The following is a 16574-nucleotide window of genomic DNA, read 5'->3' as shown; positions in this document are numbered from 1 at the left end:
CATCAAATAGTCTATAGCAGGTTTTTGTTTATTTCTTAACTTCTTCAATACATATACTATATTTAAATTCTAATGTTACTGCTTTTCAATATTATTTGCGTCTATGAGAGTACTGATTTTCAAACAAGAGAAAATGTATATATACATCAATTTCCATATGAAGAGAATATATTAATTACTTAAAGGTAATTAATTTGGTTATAACAAGACTACAAGAGACATAAAAATGTCCAACCTGCTGAGTATGCATATACTTAGAGGACAGTGTAAAATTGGACACTTTACCCAAATGTGTCTTAACATTTTGCCTTCCAAAGTCAAAATAGAAAAAAAAAATAATAAAAAGAAAAAAAGAATAAAAGTATAAAAATAAAAACAAAGTCAAAATAGAGATGACCACATGTCTAATACCCCTGCATTTTGTAAAAATGCCATGCTGGGAATCATCAACAATATATTTTTTAATTATCTCTGGCATAAAAACTAGTACAATAAAATTTTATCTGAATTCTATGCTAAGAAAAAGTTTGTTATTGCTGATGCACTGTTAAGGCTTTTATAACTGCGAAAGAAGAACTAAGGAATTTATATTGTCTCACTTTTAGTTTTGGTTACACAGGAACTCTGAATTTGTTTTTAGTTGCCATTGTTTCTGTTATCCTTTCTATTTTGATAACTATGAGACTAATATTACCACTTTTATTATGTATTTTTTCTCTTCCTATTATTAACCAGGATACAAAAATAATTTAAGTCAATAGTACTTCTTTTAAAGTTTATTATGTGAATATAATTTTTGTATGTGTCAGATAAGTTAGGTCAGATAAGTTAGGTCAGACAACATCTAACTGAATAGATTTTTAGAGAGCATCTGTATTATTTCGGGTGTAACTCAAGTGTTTTTTTTTTTTTTTTTTAAAGTAAAAGGCGCCAGAGTATGCTAACTTTATGAAGGTCATTTCTCTCTCTGGGGAGTTCAGTCATGAACAATCTAAGACTGGCAAGGTTGCTTTACACCACAAGGTCATTCAGGCATCTGGGTTCCTGATATCTTGTGAACCCACATTCCTTTGGTTGTGATTCTACATAATTGAAACTATTTTCTCTTTTTATTTGTTTGTGAGCCAATGAAAAAGAAAAAAAAAAAACACAGGAAACCCTTGGAAAGTATTATCCCTTTTAAAGAGGGGTCTCAAAAATTGCATACATCATTTCTTCTTATTTCCCACTGCTCTTAATTTAACCGTTACAACTCATAGCTACAGGAAAAGCTGATAAAAGGTAAGGACCAGCCACGTGCCTCGCCAAAATCGGGTGGAGTGATATTTATGTTTCCATATGGAGGAAGAGGATGGGTATTGGAAGAAAATTACCATTTCAACCATAGCTTCTCTACCTCATATATTTCCAATCTACCATCTGGTCTTTTTGTGCAGTAAGACAGTGAGAGAACATTTGTGTGGAGGGTCTTTAGTTTTATAAATAGACAGACATGGTTTGGCACTCCAGTCCCACTGATTACTAGCTGTAAATAGCTGTCAAGTTACTTAATGTTTCTGAACAGCTCTATTGTCATCAAAGAAATGTGTATAAATCTAACTCAGAGGTTTGTTGACTTAAGTATAATTTTGTAATATAGTGTAAGTCCAAATAAATAGCAATTAATATTATTATAAAGAAAATATTTTCATATATGTGTGTGTGTGTGTGTGTGTGTTTCTGTTAGTTATAAAGATACCTCAATCAACACTTGTCTTCTGGGTTTACTTCTCTAAGAACTTGCACATACACACACCCGAGATCAGCCTGTATGTATTAGAAAGGAAGACCAGAAAGAACAACTTTTCATAGAAGATATGCTAACTGAAGAATATAGTTCCATTACAGTTAAATAGGCAGCAACTGATGTTACAAACTAAAGAATCTAAATGCATATTTACTATTTTAGCTATATGTAATTTAGCAAGTCAGTGCTACTGGAAATCAGTGCTTTTGAAATGAAATTTTCCCCCACTAATATTTGTTTTGGTTTCAATAATAAGTATGGAGACAGCTGAAAGAAGAAAGAAGGATTGTGAGAGTGGGAGTCACCTGCAAGAATATATACTTGAATGATTTTCTCCTGATGCGACTATTAGTTACTATGGTGACAATCTGTTCAAGCATTTAAAGAGAAAATAGTGTGCCTTATTTTTCCATCATTTGAATAACAGAATTTTTTATTTTAGTTAGCAAAATTATGTTTACAATTTTGTTTAGAAATTTGTTGATTTTTATGTTTTACATGTATTATATTGATTTTGTGAGGTCTTCAAAATACAATTTTTAATTAAAAATCAGTTTTGTTAAAATTGATAACTTCTCCAAGTATTTAGTACAAAAGTATCTGATAATCAAATATTTTCTTCCATGTGTGAATATATTATAAATTATTTTTAATGTAAAAATCACTCATACATTCATTTAAAATGTACATCTGGATAAGTTATGTAATTAATATGGCCATTCAAGTTTTGATTAAGAACTCTTATGAGTATCTTGACAAAAGAGAGATCTTTTTGAAATAAAGTGGGTAGCAGTACTTTCAAGAAAACATTGAGTTTCAATTCCCTAATTAATTGTCCAAATTACTTAGTATCAATTTTCTCAAATATAGGTCATTTAATTTAAGGATAATATTAAAATTAAATGCAGTTTTAGCCTGAAGTGATCACTTCAACCTGTCCAGTGAGCAAGTACTTTTTGTATTAGAAATTATAACCCACTGATTTGTCTTACTGATATTATAAATAATGTAAAACAAAGTGGGTGAATTTGAGAACAAAATGAAATCAATTACAAGTGAAAAGAAAATTACAATCGATCCAAGCATTGTTATTATGAGAATTTAGAATCTAAAATCATTTCAAGTAGCAAACTAATAATATAATCTGTGTTTCTAAATATCCAACTTCAGCTGGAGAACCTAATTCTGAATTCTGAATGTTTGCTTTTTTTTTTTTTTTCCAAATGCTGCCTCTTTTACTTGCTTTTTTGTTCTTCTTAATATAGGTATTTCATTTGTGATCTTCCTAACACCTTGTCTTGATAGGCTTAGCCAATTCAATCATTTATTTGATCTTATTTACTGATTTCATTATTCATAACGTTTTGTATTACTTTTTGTCTTGTTCATTTGAATATAGTTGACACATAAAGTTTCAGGTGTACAACATAGTAATTCAACAACTCCATACACTATACTATGTGCACCATGAGTATATCCACCTTTTGTTACCATATAAAGCTATTAAAATACCATGAACTATATTCCCTGTGCTACATCTTTTATTTCTGTGACTTCTTAATTCCATAACTAGAAACTCTTATCTCCTACTCCCCCTTCAACCATTTTGCCCATCCCCTTTGCCCCCTCTCCTCTGGCAATCACCTGTTTTATCTCTGTATTTTTAAGTCTGGTTCCACTTTTTTTTGTTTTGTTTTTTTAGATTCCACACATAAATGAAATTATATGGTATTTGTCTTTCTTTGACTTATTTCACTTGGCATAATACCCCCTGGATCCATCCTTTCTCTGACATCAGCCACAGCAACATTTTTCTAGATATATCTTCTAAGGAAAGGGAAACAAAAGCAAAATAAACTATTGTGATTACACCAAAATAAAAAGCTTCTGCATAGTGAAGGAAACAACAAAACAGAAAGGCAATGTAGTTAACAGGAGAAAATATTTGCAACTGATATATCTGATAAGAAGTTAATATACAAAATATATAAAGAATTTATACAACTCAAAACCAAGAATTAGAAGACAAGAATTAACAACTGTTAGTGAGGATGTGGAGAAAAAGGAATCCCTATGCACTATGGCTATGGCCACTGTGGAAAACAGTATGGAAATTCTTCCAAAAATTAAAAGTAGAAATGTCATGTAATCAATAAAGCAGCTAAGTGTTCACTGAGAGATGAATGGATAAAGATGTGGGATGTATGTGTGTGTGTGATATTATATATAATAATATCATGCTGCCATAAAAAAGGACAGGGTCGGGATCCCTGGGTGGCGCAGTGGTTTGGCGCCTGCCTTTGGCCCAGGGCGCGATCCTGGAGACCCGGGATCGAATCCCACGTCGGGCTCCTGGTACATGGAGCCTGCTTCTCCCTCTGCCTGTGTCTCTGCCTCTCTCTCTCTCTCTCTGTGACTATCATAAATAAATAAAAATAAAAATAAAAAAAATAAAAATAAAAGGACAGGGTCTTGACATTCTTTTCCTCTCATTTAATTTTGTTTCCATTAAATCCAATTAAATTTACTTTAACAACACTGCCTGGAATACATTGAATACATTGTTCATTCAGTTTCCCTATCTATTTAAGTCATATAATCCATTTAGAGGTAAATATCTTTAACTGTTAAATGGGTACAATAATTGTACTTATCTCCCGGGGTTATTGGAAAGGCTGAAAACCCATAGCTAGCACTTTACAGTAAAAAAATGAATATTTTCCCCCATTTCTATGACTTTATGAGAAAGACATATAAGAAAGTATAATTAACATGACTATATCGATGAATAACCTGAACCAAGTGATATTAAGTAATATGCATACGATAACACAATTATTAAATAGAAAATAATGTGAAGATTAAATTGCTAATTTCAGTCCCAGGGCCTGACTAATCCTACAGTTTATGGAACCATCTACAAATTGGAAATATGGTGATAAAAAGGCAAGAAGTTGAGTCATAAACCTGAATTTTAATCCATACGTTGTCATTTCCTTGCTCTGTGACTCCTGTGATTTTCCTTTCTCATTGTAGAGCAGGATATTTAGAGGACTTCTTGGGGCTAACAGTAATTTTAAATGAACCTAGGTACATAAAACGAACTCAGGGGTATTCAGGGTCCAGCCTAATTCTGCTGGTGGCCTTGGAGTGGTTCAGATGACTGATATCGGAGTTACTAGAACTTTAATAAAAAAAAAAAAAAAAAACATGAGGAGTCTTAAAGAAACTGAAAAACTGATTCCTTTTCTGAGCACCTAGTGGATTTACCGAATCATGAAGTCACCATTTAACTTAATGTGTTCTATGGAAAGCTATTTTTGGTGAAGCTCTATGAAGAGTGAGTCTCATGGTGCAATGTTTGTCATCTTGGAGTCTTGCCCTGCACACTGCACATTTAGATGTCTCAGAAATCCTTCCTCAAAAACAATACCACCACCACCACCACCAACAACAACAACAACAGCAAACAACAAAAACAAAACACTTAAATTGGTTTAATGTAGGATCTCACTTTTGGTTTGAACTACGAGAATTCTGTTTTACTGAATTCACCAGAATTCAAAGTAAAAGAAGTCATCAAAATTATCTTCTAGCTCTTAACAAAACTAGTGCTCCATGGAGCACACATTGGGATATACTTCCTTAAGTCAGGGGAGCATTATAATGCCTGTGTCAACATTAAAATAAATGTTCATTTTCCTCAGAAACTCATTCTTTTCACACAGTTTGGAAGAAATAGTTGAGCTTCAGTCAAAATAAGAGCCACTCTAAGAATGAATACTCCATGATTTTATAGACTTAATGCTTTTTATTACTTTTATTTTTGATACGTCCTTGCATTTGTCTATATTTCATAGCAGTTTCAGAATTTCTTCAAACCTTACCACAAGTCTTGTAATACTAAAAAGAACCCTGGAGGGCACAGAATGTGTCTATCTACATTGTTATTGAAATCACAGATGGAAATCTATTCCTCATTTTGCCTGACTTCTTTGGTCACATACTTTTTCTTCAGTAAAAATTTGTTTATGTGATAAGGAATCTGCACTAAATATATAAAAATAAAATTACTCTCAAACTCATTAGACAATTGGCCTATAGCATAATGAATCTCAGAATTAGCATTCATTTTTGAAACCTAAATGGTTTAACTTATTGCTACACTAGCTCTTTATTTCATGGACTATAAAGTTCACGAAATATTGAGCTTCATGAGCTATGAAATAAAAGCCTATAAAAGTGTCTTGGAATGTGTAATTATCTGCTAGATCGGACATTTTCACCAAACCGATAATAAAATTCATTGGGAGTTTTCTGTTAGAATCACTTGATATCTAAAAACAGGGTAAACTAATTGGAAAACAGAGAAGGCCATTATGATATGCAAATAAAACAAATGAATGGCATTTAATAACAAGATCACATCATTCCAAAATCATTCATTACAATTAGACTTTCTTAAACCACTTTATACCTGGTAAAAAAAAAAAGCCCAGAAAATGAGTAAACAGGTTTAATTACAGAAAATAAAACAAAATCACTATCATCAAAGGTCTAAATCTGATACTTGACAGTTTCAGTACTTATTTTACTTTCTCTTCAAAATCAACTGAGAAATTGCTTAGAGTATTTAAATGTATCTTTTGGTGAACTAAGTAACTCGTGTGTGTGTGTGTGTGTGTGTGTGTGTGTGTGTGTCTTGCATTATAGATTTATAATCACAATAACTTCAGAGGGGAAAACTCACTTATTTCATGTGATCCTGACTTATTTCTTGCTATCTAGGCATCTAAATTGACTTTTCATTACCATTCGATTTTAATCAATAGGATTAAACTAGCTATTGAAGCTCTTATGTAGTCCCTTAATGCCTTCAGATTCCTAACACATTTTCTTTCTTACATCCTGTTAATGTGCATTCTGACATTCCCTCTATCCTGACTGTCAACTGGATATTTCCCTGAGGACAGACTGGATGAAAGTTTATCTTCTTCTACCTTTTGCTACCTGTCAGCATTTATCTTCATTTTTTACTTCAAAAAGCTCTCCTAAAATCTGGTTGAAGTTTTTACACTTTATTCTAAACATTAAACTTAATATCTTATGTTGATTGTTCATTTGGCCAGTAGCTACCTGACCAAATTTTCAAATTATTCAAATATTATTAAATTATTCAGATGTCTTAATATTTAATTGAATGAGAATATATGGAATAAAAACTTTTATTAAAAAGTTTTATTTCACTCTGCATTTTCTTGCCAATTGTCTCCTTTTTCAGCATGATTGCTGCAAATTAATATTTGCTTTATCTCTGTAAGGAACTGCTGATAACTTTTCTGGACACATAACAAGGACAAAGACTACAATTCTCAGACACCCTCGGAGATTTGTATAGTTCCTTGGCTAATTCTTACCAAGTGATCCACGGTAGGTTCTAGGAATGCTCTTTCAAGAGAGCTCTTAAGTGTAGTTTGCCCCTTTTCTTTTCTCCTTTTTTTCTTCTTTCATCTGTTACATCAAGAAGTCAATCAGTCCCGAAGCAGTGGCATAGCTTGTAGGCTAACTTGCCACACTTTCATAAACTTAGATGGTAGGGAAACAATAACTCCAAATGGATTTAGAAATTGGGCTTCACTCAGGGCACAGCAGGTAGCATGAGCTTTACACTCACATCAGCATTCATTGTGCTACCCCCAAGTCTAAGAGGGTAATGCAGAGCAAACTTAGGTAGATCTAATGTGCACAGGTCTATTTCACAGCTGAGGAACAGTGAGCTTGTGGAATTTCATAAATCTTATCAGGGAATTGTTAGCAAACCTATATCCTCAACGTAAGCAAATTTCTCTTGCAAATAAAAGAAACACTTTTCTGTCTTGGAAAGCCATTGGGGAAGGGAGAGATCTTCAAAGAGGAGACATGTCTCTGGAGGAAGTGACTACCTAATCTTTCCAGTAATTCCTGCTTTATATAACCATTCTTAAATTGGCTTCTGGCCTCAGAACATGTGCAGAAGTGCCAGACTATGAAGAATTATCACCCAATACTATTTTTTTCTCAAATATGTATGTAATGACACCATGAAAGTAAAGTTCACATTATATGCACAAACGGTATGATAGAAAGTGATTTTAATGGAATTGAGCTACTTTGTTAGTCCTAAATACTAATCTCCTAATTTTTATCTGAGAACACAATTTCAGCTGTGTTGAAATCATTTTTATTTTGAGTTTCTTTTTCACAAAAACTCAAAATGGAACCTAACTCTTACTGATGCAATTATTTTTTTATTTGTTCTTTAAAAATATGTCAAAATGACCTAATCCAATATTAGTGAATTTGCAAAATATTCCAATTAGAAAAAAAGAACAAAGTCACCATAATTTACACATCTAGAAATAACTATAAAATTAAATATATGGCACTTCAAGTGATATTGCAATGGAATATTTACTCATAAATATTTGTCTACACTTTTTATTATTTTGTGAAGAGTTGAGAACAAGTAACTATATTAAAATATTTTTAGGACTCTTGAATCAAAATGTCAAAATTGTTTTCTTTTTTTTTTTTTTTAATTTTTTTTTTAGAGAGGCAGAGACACAGGCAGAGGGAGAAGCAGGCTCCATGCAGGGAACCCGATGTGGGATTCGATCCCAGGTCTCCAGGATCGCGCCCTGGGCCAAAGGCAGGCGCCAAACCGCTGCACCACCCAGGCATCCCTCAAAATTGTTTTCTTAAAATTAATTTCATACAGGTCTACTAAAAGTGAGCGAGAGCAATTTCTTTAAAATATTTTAACTTTCTTTTTTAGATTATTAGTGAATTTGAATAACTTATATGTTTAGTAACTGTTTTTTGCTAAACATTGATGTCTTAATTTTCTGTCAGTGTGTGTCTCCAGATGTGTGGTGGATACCATTTTCCATTTCACTTTATAGTTAGTTGGTTCAAGTCATATACTCTGCCCAATAGAATTAAGGCAGAACAGACTTCAATAACTCCCAGACTTGGATTATAATTAGTTTTCCAGGATCCATCCCCTTCCAAATAGATTATGCTTTTGGATACTACATTTTTTTTTGTTTTTTTGTTTTTTTATTTTTAATTAATTTTTATTGGTGTTCAATTTACCAACATACAGAAAAACACTCAGTGCTCATCCCGTCAAGTGTCCACCTCAGTGCCCGTCACCCATTCCCCTCCAACACCCGCCCTCCTCCCCTTCCACCACCCCTAGTTCATTTCCCCGAGTTAGGAGTCTTTATGTTCTGTCTCCCTTCCTGATATTTCCCAACATTTCTTTTCCCTTCCTTTATATTCCCTTTCACTATTATTCATATTCCCCAAATGAATGAGAACATACACTGTTTGTCCTTCTCCAATTGACTTATTTCACTCAGCATAATACCCTCCAGTTCCATCCACATCAAAGCAAATGGTGGGTATTTGTCATTTCTAATTGCTGAGTAATATTCCATAGTATACATAAACCACGGTGTCCATCGAAAGATGAATGGATAAAGAAGATGTGGTTTATGTATACAATGGATACTACATTTTTAAACTTATACATTACTAAAACTTAGATATCCTTATGCTTCATCACATCATGGGGATAAATCATTGACTTTACATTTAATTATCGAAAGATACATCTCAGGGCTCCTGGGTGATGGAGTCAGTTGAGCCTCCAACTCTTGGTTTTGCCTCAGGTCATGATCTCAGGGTCTTGAAATTGAGCTTCCTATCTGGCTCTTTGCTCAGTGCAGAGTCAGCTTCTGACTTCTGGCTCCCACTCCCACTACCCCTCCCTGCACTTATGCTCTCTCTTGCTTTCTCTCTCTCTCTCTCTCTCATAAATAAATAAATAAATAAATAAATAAATAAATAAATAAATAACTTTTAGAAAGACATCTCTAACTCCTACATGACAAAGATTGCTTGCCATCCAAGAATATCACTTTTGGTTATATCAGGGCACCTCACTTATGCTCATAAGCAATGTCCTTTTCTAGTCTACCTATACGGATGCTTTCAGTCCATGAAGTCACAGAAACACCTCTTATTGCCAATGATATCAATAGTGCAAGCACCCTGAACACATCCCACACATTCCTATTCCCACAGCTTTCAAAAGTACAATAACCTCATTATTGAAGGATCCTTCTGTGTTACTCTTCTTGATTTTCTTATTCCCATATGTTTTTTCTTCTTTGTCATTATATTGTTCTTTAACTTCTGCCTACAAATTTGTCTTTTTATTGGACAATGTGGGGAATTAACCCCATGATGTTGTCTTCTATTGCCTCCTCCAATCACACTTATGTTAAGGTATAAATGAAATGCCCATTTCATAGTACTTACATAACGGACTAATAATTATTGCTTTACAATTATGCTTAATATTTTATGATAATTAATGAATTTCACATTTTATTATGTTTCAGTTGTTTTCTTTCTCTGCTACTTTAGGCTATCTGTCCTATATTCACTAATGTTTTTCCCTCCTCTATGTCAAATATGGCTTTGAAGTTCTATTCTGTTTTTCAGTCTGGAGATACTGACAGTTTCTGGTGGGAGCTAAGAACAAAGTTATCATTTCAGAATGAACCAAAAGAATTCATATGGTCTATATTTCAAATCTTCAGATGATTAACGGCATTGCTGTTTTTGCTTTAAAAAGTATAACAAAGAACACAGGAACAGGAAAGTCTTATTATCTATCTATCTAGCCAAATGAGGCTAGATAGGATAGACTGATCATATAAATTGAATAATGGTAACATTCTTCTATCAGCTTCCAGGGAGCATTCATTAGGTACGACAGACAGGATTCTTCCTTGGATATTGAGTTCCATGATATTAAGGTAATCTACTAAAATTGAGATACAGATATTATCTTTTCCAACAAGAACAGTTTTCTTAACAGGTTGCATGAGAAATATGATGTGAAGATTAAAGGAGTTTTATTTGTAAATCACTTAAAATGCAGTAGAAAGATAATTTTTAAATGCCAACTAATATTACTTTCATATTATTATGTGTTATTTTGAAATTATAACAGAGCAGTGCTTATGTACAAAAAAATGCTTTTCAAAAGATAATCAATATGCGCTATAATTACACTTGTAAACATCCATCCAATTTCAGTTTCTTATGGGAAAAAAATTTCTAAAGTCAATGTCGGTGTCACAATTATATTGTTAAATAAATAAGAGTTAGACAGTTTTTATGATTATTATTGTATTCTGAAGTAGAAAACTTGAATGTCCATTATTTTACAAACTTAACTCTCCCTGTGATTAAAAATCTACTAGTAGAGGGATCCCTGGGTGGCGCAGCGGTTTAGCGCCTGTCTTTGGCCCAGGGCGCGATCCTGGAGACCCGGGATCGGGTCCCACGTCGGGCTCCCGGTGCATGGGGCCTGCTTCTCCCTCTGCCTGTGTCTCTGCGTCTCTCTCTCTCTCTCTCTGTGTGACTATCATAAATAAATAAAAATTAAAAAAAAAAAAATCTACTAGTAGAAAATGAGGTACTTATGGACTTTCTTAATTCCTGAAGTGAAATACCCTTATTTTACATCAGATATTAAATTAGTAAATTGTGGACAGAGACTATTATATAGTACCATGGATCCAGATTAACATACCTCTTCCAATCACTATAGTAAATGTTTAGAAGCTCTATAGGTAGAGATTATTAATTTCACAGACTGCCTTGCCTAATAATTGCAGTTGTTAAATTATGCCAATGTAGTCTTGGGCATTTTCCTTGTTATTTGATTAATATACAAGTTTCATAAAGCCTAGCTAATAACCATATGTCTTCTGGAAAGATGTAAAATAAAATTAATGTGTATTTCTAAAGTGGCATGTAAATTGACTGTTGAGCTATTATAATTTACTTTGTATTCATCTTAGATTTTGTAATAAGTCTGAGTCATTCTTAAAATCCACCTATGAATTCATAGCACTATATATACACACAGGTTTGAGGCTTTGTGATAATTTGTCAATAATGAAGTCAATTACCTTCTGTTCAAGAATAATCAAATAGATGGGCTTACCATGGTCTTTGTGTTTAGTGTCTGATAGTTGCATAAATGTTTATCTAAGGATACACCTATTTTTTAAAATTTTGCCTGTTATTGTGATGCATTATCTGACATTGTATTTATAAGTCACATATATCTAATATATCTTATGAACTTAAACATGATAGCTATGAGAGAAAAGAATGATCACATTTGTTCCTGTTAATTTATTGAGTCTTAACTTGTTGTTCTCAAGTTTTTACAAAAATTGAAGAAGCATTTACCATTTTAAAGCAAGCTCGTAGAGCAAGGTTCCTTATAAAGAATAAAAAAAAAGATGTGAATAATTTGTAAAGCATGCTAAACTTTAAATCTGATACATTAAAGTAAAAATAATACAAGGAACAAAGAAAAAAAGACAACAATTATGTTGCACTGGGCCTCAGAAGCCTAGATTAATCACTTAAGATAGAAGTCAACTTTAAAATATTTACTTCCAATATGAAAGTGTGAAGAGATCCTTTTATCTGATTCCATGAGAAACTCATCAAACTATATATAAATATCTTAAAGTGTCCAGAAATAATCCTAAGGGGTGATAACAAATGAAGAAACATCTATAAATCTATAAAAATTCAGCAGAAAAGGTGAGAATTTGTGTTTTGAACCAAAACTTTCCCTCCTTTTCTTCCTCCAATCAGCAGAAATTCCACTCCAGATTTTTACAATCAATACTGGACTCCTTTACACTTTAGCATCCAGATTGAGGATTCTATCTGAGAGAAACAAGATGTCACCATTTCTCATTCTGTCCCAGCTATATGTTGCTGAAGCAAAGCTCTGGAAAGTGTAGTAGAGAGATAGGAAACTTCTTCTTACCCCTAACACTCACTTGTGAAATAGAAGGTCTGCTTTGGGCATGGTATGTTGAGAATTCTGACACCCTGATCACTCTTGTTTTAGCTTTTGAGACAGGAAAGGCAAGTCAAAAGGACTCCAGGCTACTGCCCTCCCCAACAAATGCTGAGCCCCTAGGGTAGGGGTGCCATTCTCAGAGAAGCTTGGTATTGTCCTCACCCTTAGTTCCAAAGCCCAGGCTCAGAGATTTCTCCAGGTATGAGAATAGAGAAAGAGCCATTAAAACAGCCTCCAATCTCTTCACAAAAGATTTGACTTCATTTGTAGCAGAGAGTGAGGAAGTTCAAGCCTAAAATACTTATGAACAATGGAGGTTGTAGTGAAACAAATTTAAGAGGAGATCCAAAAATGCAGACTAAACTGTAGGTTAGCTAGTTTTCGGCTATGTCAATAAACCTGGAAGTGAAAGTTGAGAGGAGTCCTCTTGGTGTCAGAACAAAAATAAAATAGCAATCTCAGCTATTAAAAGGAGGCAGAATTTATTTGGATTTGCTTGTAGAATTTGATTGGCTTAACTTATGCCCCATGGAATTATTGAAAATAATTGAGTAATCAGCTAGGGTAATTTAACACCTGGATATGGTCAAGTAAGAGAGTCCTATCTAACTTACTGTCATCTCTGGGTGACTAGAAACAACAATCAAGGCTGAACAGTGTGTTTGTGTTTGTGCATACACATGCATGCATAAGGGACAAAAGGAGGTAGACTCCATTAAAAATCACCTAAATCTGTCACTAAACATAGAAATAATCAAATAACAATAAGAAACTCAAAGGAAAGTGGAGCCAGTATCCAGAGTTGGTATAATATATTAGTTAACATGCCAGTTTCTAACAAAAAATTATATGGGCATGAAAAGAAAGAGGAAAACACAAGTCATATACCAGAATAAAATCACATAAACATACACACACACACACACACACACACACACACACACACACACGTCTAAGAGAACCAGATATCAGATTTATCAGATTTTAACATAGCCATTATAAATGTGTTTATAGCTTTAAAGGAGCCCATGATTAAAGAAGTAAATGATGATATGGTGACAACATCACATCAAGAAAGAATATTGATAAAGAGAATATACAAACAAGAACCAAAGGAAATAAAGGGAAACTGGGGGAAAAATAGAGAGGAAGACAAACTATGAGAGACTCCTGACTCTGGGAAACAAGGGCTGTAGAAGGGGAGGTAGGTGGGGCAATGGGATAGCTGCTTGACAGACATTACGAGGGTACATGACGAGATGAGCACTGGGTATTATACATTGGCAAATGGAATTTAAAGTTAAAAAAGAAACAAAAGAACTATAACTCTGAATAAAATTAGAATTATGAATCCTTGTTGATTACATACATACATACATACATACAAAGTAAACAGAGAAAAAGAAAAGGCTCCTCCTTATAATAGGCTAACAATGAATGAATAGGAGGGAATGATGATATTAGAAAAATCAGCTGGGACACCTGGGTGGCTTAGCAGTGAGCTTCTGCCTTCAGCTCAGGGCATGATTCTGGGGTTTGGGGATCGAGTCCTGTATCGGGTTCCCTGTAGGGAGCCCACTTTTCCCTCTGCCTGTGTCTGCCTCTCTCTCTGTCTCTCATGAATAAATAAATAAAATCTAAAAAAAAAGAAAAATCATCAATTGTCACTGAAGCTAGTGATGCTCTACCTCTTTAATAATCCTGCTCTCTCTTTCATTAGCCTCTACAACCTCAAAAATCTCAGTGACTGACCTCAAGCCATTACATAATCCAGATGCTCCAAGCACTCACATCCAGTAAAAACATTTAAGCAGGGATGCCTGGGTGGCTCCGTGGCTTAGGGCCACCTTTGGCCCAGAGTGTGATCATGGAGTCCAGGGATTGAGTCCCACATGGGGCTCCCTGCATGGAGCCGGCTTCTCTCTCTGCCTGTGTCACTGCCTTTCTCTCTCTCTCTCTCTCTCTCTCTCTCTCTCTCTCTCTCTCTGTGTCTCATGAATAAATAAGTGTAATCTTAAAAAATATTTAAGCATATCCCCCCCCCCAAAAAAGAACCAAACAGAAATCATATATTTGAAAAGTATATTAGCTGAAATAAATAATTCACTAGAGCAGCTCAATAACAGACTTGAAATTGCAGAAGAAAGAATAAGGTAACTTGAAGACAGATTGATATAGAAGTCATGTAAGCATAAAAACACAGAGAAAAATAATGAATAAAAATGAAGAGAGCCTCAGAGAAATGTGGGGAATACCTATGAGGCATATCAAAAGAAATGTAATGAAAATATGAGAGAGGAGAGAGATAGAAACATAAAATGCATTAGACAAGACAACGCTTTAAAAACTACCTTAATTTGATGCAAAACATTAAACTAAAATCCAGCTCAGTGAATTCCAAGTAGGATAAAGACAAAAACATTTACAGGCACATCATACTAAAAGTGCTAAAAGTCAAGACAAGAAGAAAATCTCAAGAGCAACAAGAGATAAATGACTCCTTACTTACAAAAGATTTCAATAAGATTAATAGTTTATTTCTCAGCAGAAACAATGTAGGCCAGAAAACAGAAGGATAACATATTCAAAGTGCTCAGATAATAAACCTTCAACCAAGAATCCTGTATCTAGCAAAGCTATCTTTCATAAATGAAGGCTAAGAAAGGACTCACTTAAATTAAAACAAAAACAAAACAAAACAAAAATAAACTGAGAGAAAATGCTTCAACTAGATACAACTTACAAGCAATACTTAAGGAAGTTCTTCAGGCTGAAAGCAATTGACCCCAGATGAAATTCATATTCACATGAAAAAAAAAGCATCAGTAAGAGTAATTAATTTTATAAGACAGAAGAATTTTATTTTTCCTCTTTCTTCTCTGCTGATTTAAAGCAATTGCATAAAATAATGTGTTTATATAACTGGACTTAGAAATAAGTGCAATGTAGATGTAATATATTTGTCAACAATAGCACAAAAGAGGTGAATATAGTGAAACTATTGGGTTAAAGAAATGACACCAAATAAAAATGTAATAATTATATATTATTGGGTTTGAAACATTAATAAATATAATATGTATAATTATAATACTGCAAAAAGGGGAGTGGGAATAAAATTATACAGGAGTAAATGTTTATATATCATTGCAATTAAACTACTATGAGTCAGAAAGAAATCCAGATAAATTCAGATGTATATGGTCAACTCTAAAGCAGTACCAATAATGTAACTTATATGATGAAAATAACATTAAACCTTAAACCACAACATTATAAAATATTTACTTCCTTAAAAAGAAAGTAAAAAAATAGAGGAACAAAAAAGACATAAAACCTATATCAAAATTTAAAAAGTGAAATGGCAGACATAAATCCAATTATATCAATAACATTAAATGTAAATAAATTAAATGCATGTTTCAATTATATACTATCTAAAGGATACACTTCTATGAAGCATTTGAAGAATACAAAATCTTTACAAAGTCTTCCTCCCTCCAAAAATAGGTGAGAACACAACTCATTCTATGAAGCCACCATTACCTTCATACCAAAACCAAGGAAATCACACCAAAACTCCAGATATGTATCTTTCATAAGAATGTATGCAAAAAATGTTCCACAAAATGCCAAACACAAAATACATTAAATATAACAAATAAAAATAATTATGCAACATGACCAAATGGAATTTATCCCAGCAATTCAAGAATGTTTCAACATCTGATATCAATTAATACAGTGCATCATATCAAAAGAATAAAAACTTAAAAAAGTTTTCAAAGATGCAGAAAAATCATTTAATAAAAATCTAATGGTCTTTCATGATGAAAA

Source organism: Vulpes lagopus, chromosome 22, assembly GCF_018345385.1.
Source record: "Vulpes lagopus strain Blue_001 chromosome 22, ASM1834538v1, whole genome shotgun sequence".
In the NCBI taxonomy this organism is placed as follows: Eukaryota; Metazoa; Chordata; class Mammalia; order Carnivora; family Canidae; genus Vulpes; species Vulpes lagopus.
The sequence above is the reverse complement of the archived record's forward strand: the minus strand, read 5'-3'. Positions refer to the sequence as shown.